Source organism: Nicotiana sylvestris, chromosome 7 (assembly GCF_000393655.2).
Source record: "Nicotiana sylvestris chromosome 7, ASM39365v2, whole genome shotgun sequence".
Classification (NCBI taxonomy): Eukaryota; Viridiplantae; Streptophyta; class Magnoliopsida; order Solanales; family Solanaceae; genus Nicotiana; species Nicotiana sylvestris.
Window position 1 is genome coordinate 58965420 of NC_091063.1, and position 9102 is coordinate 58974521.

Below are 9102 nucleotides of genomic sequence, written 5' to 3' on the forward strand. Positions count from 1 at the left end.
TTCAAACGATTCAACAGTTTTGCATCTTCAATGGAGATGCAAGTGAAGATCCACACAGTCATTTAATTGACTTTTTAGAACTTGTTGAAATAGCTAAGTATAATGGAGTACCTCCTGAAGCAATCATGTTAAGACTATTTCTTTTCTCTTTAAAAGGAGATGCCAAGACTTGGTTGCGAAGTTTGCCACAATGTTCCATCACCACATGGGATCAAATTACTCAGAAATTTGTAAACAAATATTTTTCCCCTGCTAAAACCACAAAGTTAAGACAAGACATCTCTAATTTCTTGCAGACTGACACTGAGTCAGTTTATCAAGCTTGGGAACGATTAAAAGCAATGTTAAGAAAATTCCCACACCATGACATTCTTGAACATATGCAGTTGTATATTTTTTATCACGGGTTAAAACCCTCTTCTAGAAATGTGATTGATGCAGCTGCAGGAGGTTTTGTAATGGGAAAACCCACGAAGGAAGCATTGCAATTGTTGAACGGGATTTCTGAGAATGCATCCAATGGCCCTCTGAGCATGTAATCATCAAGAAGGCTGCTACAGTAAATCAGGTTGATGCTTTAAATACACTAACACAGCAAATTATTTTTTTGGCATAAAAGTTTGAAACTTTTCAGGTGAATACACAACAACCAAGTCAATTTGAGGCTTGTGACATGTGTGGAGGAAACCATCAGAACCATGAATGTCAAGCAAACAATCATAATGACGAACATGTCCATTCTGTCAGTTATAAATCGTACCCTTTTGGGAGTCCTATGGCACAAAAGCATCCAAGATTGCAATGGAGCAATCCAAATGGTGCAGAGAACTCTCAAAGCTTCCAGAAGCAACAAATACAGGGTCCACCCGGATACCAGAATCCAAACCATGGTCAATCAAACTTCAGACCTTATCAGCAAGCAACTCCATATCAGCAAAGGCCTCAACAAGCTCATTCAAGTCTTGATGATCTTTTGTATAAGTACATTAAGGTCACTGATGAAAAGATGGAGAGCCAAAATTCATCCCTCAAAAATCTAGAAATACAGTTGAGCCAATTGGCAGCTCTTGTTTCAGAAAAGATTCAGGGTCCCTTACCAAGCAATACAGAGAAAAATCCAAAAGAGCATCTTAAAGCCATCACCTTACGGTCAAGTAAGGAGCTTGATGAACCCTATGCAGACCAATCAGAATAACAGGTAAACAACGGTAAGAATGTTGAAATACCCATTGAACCATATAAAAAGAAAGAAGTCAAGAAAAGAGAAGAAAAAAATATTGAAAAATTAAGTCCTCTCCCTATGACAATTCCTTTTCCACAAAAAATGAAAAGAGAAAAGCTTGATAGTCAATTTTGCAAAATTTTTAGATATTTTAAAACAGATTCACATCAATATTCTGTTCACTGATGCTTTATTGCAAATGCCTTCATATGCCAAATTTTTAAAAGAAATTTTGTCAAAGAAAAGAAAATTGGAAGAAGTTTCTGTGGTAATGCTTACTTAAAAATGCAGTGCTATACTTCAAAATAAGCTACCACAAAAACTTGGTGACCCATGCAGTTTTACAATTTCATGCACTTTGGGATGAGTATATTTTGAAAAAGCACTCTGTGATTCTGGAGCTTCAATAAATTTGATGTCATTTTCTATCTTTAGAAAATTGAATCTTGGTGAAATGAAAGACATAGGTGTTTCTCTTCAGTTTGCATATTAAAGTACTAGGAAACCTAAGGGAATAATTGAAAATATGCTCATAAGAGTACATAAGTTTGTTTTCCCTGTAGATTTTATAGTACTTGAAATGAAGGAATGTCCCGATGAACCAATCATTTTGGGTAGACCTTTTCTTGCCACAGGTAGAGCAATCATAGATGTCCATCAAGGACAACTAATTTTGAGAGTTGATGAAGAAAGAGTGATTTTTGATATGCAAAAGATATTAAGATTTTCAGGAGATGAGACGTCATCGTCGTGTTTTTCGATTGACATGCTTAATTATCTTACAGATGAATTCAAAGATGATCAATTAATTCTAGACTCAATGGAAAGATGTTTGGCCAAATCTGGCACAATACAAGATGATGATCCTATCATCAAAAGAGAAGCCGAAATACTAGAAAAAGATTCTGAAGATGAGAAGATCCAACCAGAACAAGTTCAACCAAAAATTGAACTCAAAGTTCTCCCATCTCATTTAAAATATGTTTACCTTGAGAAAGAATTATTTCCAGTAATTATTTCATCTTCTCTTACTGCAGGACAAGAAGAAAAACTGATTGAAGTGTTGAAAGCACACAAAGGTGCCTTAGGATGGACTATAGAAGATATCAAAGGGATTAATCCAGCTATTTGTACGCATAGAATCCTTATGGAAGATAGCTACAGGCCAATAGTCCAGCCCCAAAGGAGATTGAATCCAGCAATGCAGGAAGTAGTAAAAAAGGTGATCGTAAAGCTTTTGGCGGCAGGTATTATCTATCCCATTTCAGACAGCCCTTGGGTAAGCCCAGTTCAGGTATTACCAAAGAAAGGAGGTATGACTGTTATAAAAAATGAAAGTAATGAACTCATACCTACCAGGACCACACAGGATGGAGAGTTTGTATTGATTACAGACATCTCAATGATGCTATTAGAAAAGATCATTTTCCTTTACCATTTATTGATCAAATATTGGAAAAAATTGCAGGATATGGTTTTTACTGTTTTCTTGATGGTTATTCAGGGTACAAACAAATACCAATTGCACCTGAAGATCAGGACAAAACAACCTTCACATGTCCTCATGGAACATATGCCTATAGAAGAATGCCATTTGGTCTATGCAACGCCCCTGCTACATTTCAGCGTTGCATGTCAGCAATTTTTTCTGACATGACTGAAAAATTTCTTGAATTTTTTATGGATGATTTTACACTCTTTGGCAAAACATTGAGGATTGTATCCATCACTTGACCTTAGTTCTTAAGAGATGTGAAGAGACAAACTTAATTCTTAATTGGAAAAATGTCATTTTATGGTTACTGAGAGAATTATTTTAGGACATAAAATCACTGCTAAAGGGATAGAAGTTGATAAGGCTAAAATTGATCTTATAGCAGGATTACCCCCTCCCACAACTGTTAAAGGCATCAGAAGCTTTCTAGGTCATGCAGGTTTTTACAGATGGTTCATAAACGATTTTTCAAAGATTTCAAAACCATTGACTAACCTTTTGATGAAAGATATTAAGTTTGATTTTTCAGGTGATTGTTTGAAAGCATTTGAGACCCTTAAGGAAAAGTTATCAACCGCCCCTATAGTTGTGTCCCCAGAATGGAATCAACCTTTTGAGGTCATGTTTGATGCTAGTGATATAGTAGTTGGAGCTGATTTAGGCCAGAGAAAAGATAAGATCTTTCGTCCCATTTACTATGCTAGTAGAACAATGAATGAGGCTCAACTAAATTATGTCACAACAGAAAAAGAGTTACTAGCAGCAGTATTTGCTTTTGATAAGTTTTGATCTTATTTGATAGGAACCAAGGTCATTATTTTTACTAATCATGCAGCTTTAAAATACCTCTTAGCAAAGAAAGATGCTCGACCTAGATTGTTACGATGGATTTTACTTCTACAAGAATTTGACCTTGAGATAAAAGACAAAAAAGGAACAGAAAATCAAGTAGCTGACCATTTGTTTAGATTGGAAAATCCCCCTCCCCCCCTGAGTTTAGCGAAATAAAGGAAGAATTTCCTGATGAACACATTTTCTCAGTTAACTCAATTGTGACTCAACCACCCTGGTTTGCAGATATTGCAAACTACTTGGTTGGAAAGTGGACACCCCAAGATCTCTCTTACAAAGAAAAAAACTTATATCTGATACAACGTATTATTTGTGGAATAAACCTTACTGGTTTAAAAATTGCACAGATAATATCATTAGAAGATGTGTGCCTGAAGATGAGATGAGCAAAATTTATATCACTGTCATGATGGAGAAATTCGAGGACATTATGCGACAAATCGAACAGTCTTTAAAGTTTTAGAACCGAATTTTTCTGGCCGACTCTCTTTAAAGATGCCCGAGCATATGTTGCACAATGTGACAGGTGTCAGAGAACAGGTAACATCACTAAGAGAGATGACATTCCATTACAATCAATACAGGTATGTGAAATATTTGATGTTTGAGGAATAGATTTCATGGGTCCTTTTCCTTCTTCTCATTTTTTTGAATATATCCTTGTGGTCGTGGATTATGTGTCAAGATGGGCTGAAGTCATCCCCACAAGGAAAAATGATGCTAGAAATGTGTGCAATTTTCTCAAAAAAAATATTTTTACCAGATTTGGCACACCACGAGTCATCATTAGTGACCAAAGGACTCATTTTATAAATAGACAATTTTTTGCTTTGCTGACAAAATATGGTGTGACTCATAAAACAAGAACACCATATCATGCTCAAACTCAAGGGCAAGTTGAAGTTTCCAACCGTGAGTTAAAAAGAATTCTCGAAAAAACAGTTGGAATCTCAAGAAAAGACTGGGCTTTAAAATTAGATGATGCATTATGGGCATACCGAACGGCGTTTAAAACGCCAATTGGAATATCCCCATATAGATTAGTCTTTGGGAAAACTTGTCATTTTCCAGTTGAATTAGAACACAAAGCTTTTTGGGCACTAAAAGCACTAAACTTTGAATTTGCCTCTGCTGGTAAAAATAGATTTTTCAGGTTAATGAGTTGGAAGAATTGAGATTAGTAGCTTATGAGAATGCAAGAATTTTCAAAGAAACAACAAAAATCTGGCATAACAATTTGATCCGACAGAAAAGTTTCAAGTGGGAGATCATGTACTTCTTTACAATAGTCGACTCAGGCTATTTCCAGGAAAGTTGAAATCCAGGTGGACAGGTCCTTACAATGTTACAGATGTAACTCCATATGGTATAATTGAAATTCAGCAAAATAATGGAGGAGACAAGTTTAAGGTGAATGGACACAGGATAAAGATGTACTTTGGAGGACATTTTGAGCAAAATCCGTCGATCACTTTGATAGACTGATGAATTTCAAAATTAATAAGTCGAGCTGATGACGTTAAACTCAGAACTATGATACCCTACCCGTAGCCATTGAGGGTGAAGCAATGGAGCCTCATAAGTCCGATACATATTTGGGTAATTAAATGCTTAACCAATTAATCTGGTCAATATCCAGGTTATTGTACAACCAGAACATCTCATGAAAGCCTCTACAAAAACAGTATCACCTATATAGGAGTAACTCCATTGTGATCGGTATGCCTAAATAACTGGTTGGTTAGCCATTTAATAATTCAATTTGAATGTTGGCACAGGTAAATTTTCTGGTTTATATTCATAACCAGCACTTTATGACTGTTAAAGTGTTAAATTAGTTCAGTCTATTACACATAGAACATGTGTGGTCACAGTTTCTTTCAAACTTTCTTCTGTGATTGTAAATTTGAAAGTCAAAAAGATTTTATTTTTTTTATTTATATATTCTTATTTTTAATATATATATATATATATATATATATGTGTGTGTGTGTGTGTATAAAAGAATTTTCTCATATATTTATCTGTGCATAACTAATTTTCGTTAGTTTATAATCATCCTTTATTCGTAAGTATTGCTCTTGTACGGTTTTAAAGTGTTAAGATAAAATTTTACATAACGTTGAACATAATTTTTTCATTTATGCCATCTAACTTCCAAGTTTATGATTTTTGTTTTTATGAAGTCAAATGATGAGTATCTCCAAATATGAGAAATTGTTGAAATTGAGAAGCATTATAATCACAAACAGGTAGAATCAATATAATTTAACTTGAACTTGCCCCAAATGTCTATCTAGGCGAAATTTGAGACAACATCAATTTTTAAAAATTAGGCTTTCTCTTAACTTTTTTTTTAGCCTTTTTATTCCGAAAAGAAAAAAAAGTGTACATATATATCCTTTTAGTACCCAAATTTGAGCCTTCAATTTTGTTGCTATACCATCATGAAAAGAAAAGTAAGAAAGAATACAAAAGTGATATTCTTACTCTTTCCAAGCTATCTATAGTTGAGTAGAGATGGTTATCAAAGCAAGGGATGGAGAACTACGAAGAAAAAAATGAAAAAACTGCGCATTTTGAAAAACTGTGCTTCATGTATATATGAATGTCCCATACAAAAATACAAAAAAATGTATATATGCTTGCGAAATAAATTCGTGGTTGACAAAATAATTAACTCTTTTGATAAAGCTGGAAACATCAAGTCACTATCAATATATCCTTTATCCTTACCAGCGTTAAGCCAAATATTGTAAAACTAAAAAAGTCCTAAGAAGATTTTAGAAATCAATGTTGATCGTATATTAGTGGAGGCAGACATGAAGGGAAAGCTTATGGAAAAATTTGAGAAACTCAAGAGTTGTGATCATAAAGTTATCAATCTTAAAAGGTTCATCATGAATACGAGATGCAAAATTTCATTTGCTAAATAAAAGCAGAAGCAGATTCAAGGTAAAGATTTGGTGAACTTGAAAAAGTTATTGGCGTTGAACTTTATGTAAATTTTTAATTTTTTCAATTTTCTACTTTACAAGAAACAATAATTACTAATAAAGTTATTCTCCTCGAGGACGAGCAATGGTTCAAGCATGGGGAAATTTGATGAATATAAAATATTTACTTATTATATATTATTAATATTCTACTTTAAATAATGTACTTAAATTTATATTAGTATTTTGCTTCTTTCTAACTATTTTTGCAGGAAAAAAAAAGATTAAAAATAACATAAGGAAAAGACAATATACTCGATGAAAGTCTGTTATGGCAAGCACAAGAATTGAGATGGGAAATGGAAGCCTATAATTGAAGTTCAGATACATCCAAGCTCCTATCTTGGACGTGTCTAAACTCATGTCTTCAGACGTCTCCAAGCTCATGTCTTCAGACGTATCCAAGCTCATGTCGTCAGACACATCCAAGCTCACTCCTCGGACACATCCAAGCTCACTCTTCAGACGTGTCCAAGCTTATTCCTTGGACACGTCTAATCATTTAATGCTTGCAAGATTTATCTATAAATAGAATGCAATTTGGCATCGCAAGAGGGAAGAAAGAGGAGAACTACTTTTATCTAAACTTGGTCTTAACTTCCTTCTTTAACTATTTTATTTTTTTCTTATTAGTTTTTAGATTTTCTAAGAGTATTGAAAATATTCTAGAATTCCTTTTTGTTGTGAGATTTAAATACTTCATAATGGAGTAATCTCTTTTGTTGGGATAGTTGATGAAGCTTGATATATATTTTTATAATATTGTTTCAGTTTTAATACATCCTTGGCTTGAAATTTTCATTGTATAATTCATACTGTGCTGAAATAATAGTTTCTATCTAATTATTATTATCGCTTCTATATATTTTATTTAAGTTATTCTTATATTAATTTTATAATTCTCACGGAGCAAAATTAATATATAATAACCAATGAATAAAATAGTAAAGTGAGAATAATTTTTTGTAACACTCTTATTTCAAATCTATAATCTTGTTTGTCTTAGTCTTAATTTTCACGAAGGAATTGTTGTAGGCAAGATTACTGATTTTTAGTAAAAATATTCTCACGAAGTTATTACTACCTTTTAGCACAATTCAAGCAAGAAAATATTTCGCTTTGATCGTCACTAGTTTTAACTCAATTAATTACATAACCTCACAGAGTGCTATTAATTGACTTTTTTTTAGTGAGCAAATATAATTATATTAGAAATAAGCAATTATTCTTTAGAGAAATACATGTAGAAATTGAGATTTTATTGTAATTATATTATCAAATGAATTCAACGATTCCCAACTCTTTTTACATTATAAATCTTTCAGAAATTGTTTGCTTTGCTTTAATTAATTAACAAGTTTTAAAACTCACCTTTCATCAATTTGGTTCTCTCAAATAGTAGTAAAAATATTAAAAGTCTGTAGCCTAGATTAACCAATCTCTGTGGGATGATATCATAAACTATACTAGAATTTGACTGAGTACGAGCAGGAAAATCCTAAGCACATTGATCTCGCCAATGGTTGATAAGTGAAAGAATTTTGTGTTCGCATCTCCCTCTTGTAACCAATTTACACATGATTTTAATTTTCAAAAGTCCTCTTCTAGCCAAAGTATTTCATTATATTTGTTTATAAGGTCAATTTATAAATAATATAAGAAAGTTCTTGTAGGGTATTGGGGGGATTTTTGAAGACCGTTGATTCTTTCTAAAATATTCTTTTATCCTTAAAGATGTTTCCAAACATAGATTTGTTCCATTCCTGGACATCTTTAGTAAAGTCATTAATAACATTAAAAATATATTTATTAGGAGTCCAGTTTGTAAGAAGCAGGGAGGCAAATTGTGGGTGGGAGGTTTAGATTTTTTCAAATCTAAATATTTTGTTTCTCTTAAAATTTTTATGAAGATTAATAAGTAACGGGCAATGGTCGGAATGTGTTCTAGGTAGATATTATATGTACGCACCCGGAAATTTATTAAGCCATTCATAATTTTTCATACATCTATCTAGTATTTCTAGAATTCTTTGGTTGAGTATGCGTTTATTTGTCCAAGTGTATTTACTGCCTCTATAATCAAGGTCAATTAATTGACAATGATTTAGGCATCGTATGAATTTATCACATTTTGTATTATTAATAGAATTTCCACCAAACTTTTCAGAGGCTCGTACTATTTCGTTAAAGTCCCCACCCACTAACCAAGGAAGCTGTATGGTATCATGAATTACTTGCATGTTTTCCCAAAGAACTTTACGTGCATCTATATTATTTTTTGCATATATAGTGGAAAATAACCACGTATTAGGGTTAGGGGGTACCTGGACAATGGAGTATATTTTCTGGTGCGTAACTCCCACCTGATCCAGCTTGAGAAGTTCACCATGCCATAACAAAGCTATGCCACCTGACTGGCCCATGGTAGGTGCCTGTGCCATATTGTTGAAGCCAAGGTCATCACGTAAAGTGGTGTGATCTTGTAAATGAGTTTCCAGTAATGCAACTAGCGCGGGGTTATAATAGTTGAGGAGTGA

General features: G+C 33.3%; 1 non-coding gene across 1 annotated transcript; it reads right to left on the reverse strand.

The window, feature by feature from the left end:
• Positions 1–263: 263 nt before the first annotated feature.
• On the reverse strand, positions 264–370 carry LOC138874310 (small nucleolar RNA R71). The gene has a single exon (XR_011401349.1). It is a non-coding gene; the product is annotated as a small nucleolar RNA R71 (small nucleolar RNA).
• Between the last annotated feature and the right edge of the window lie 8732 nt (positions 371–9102).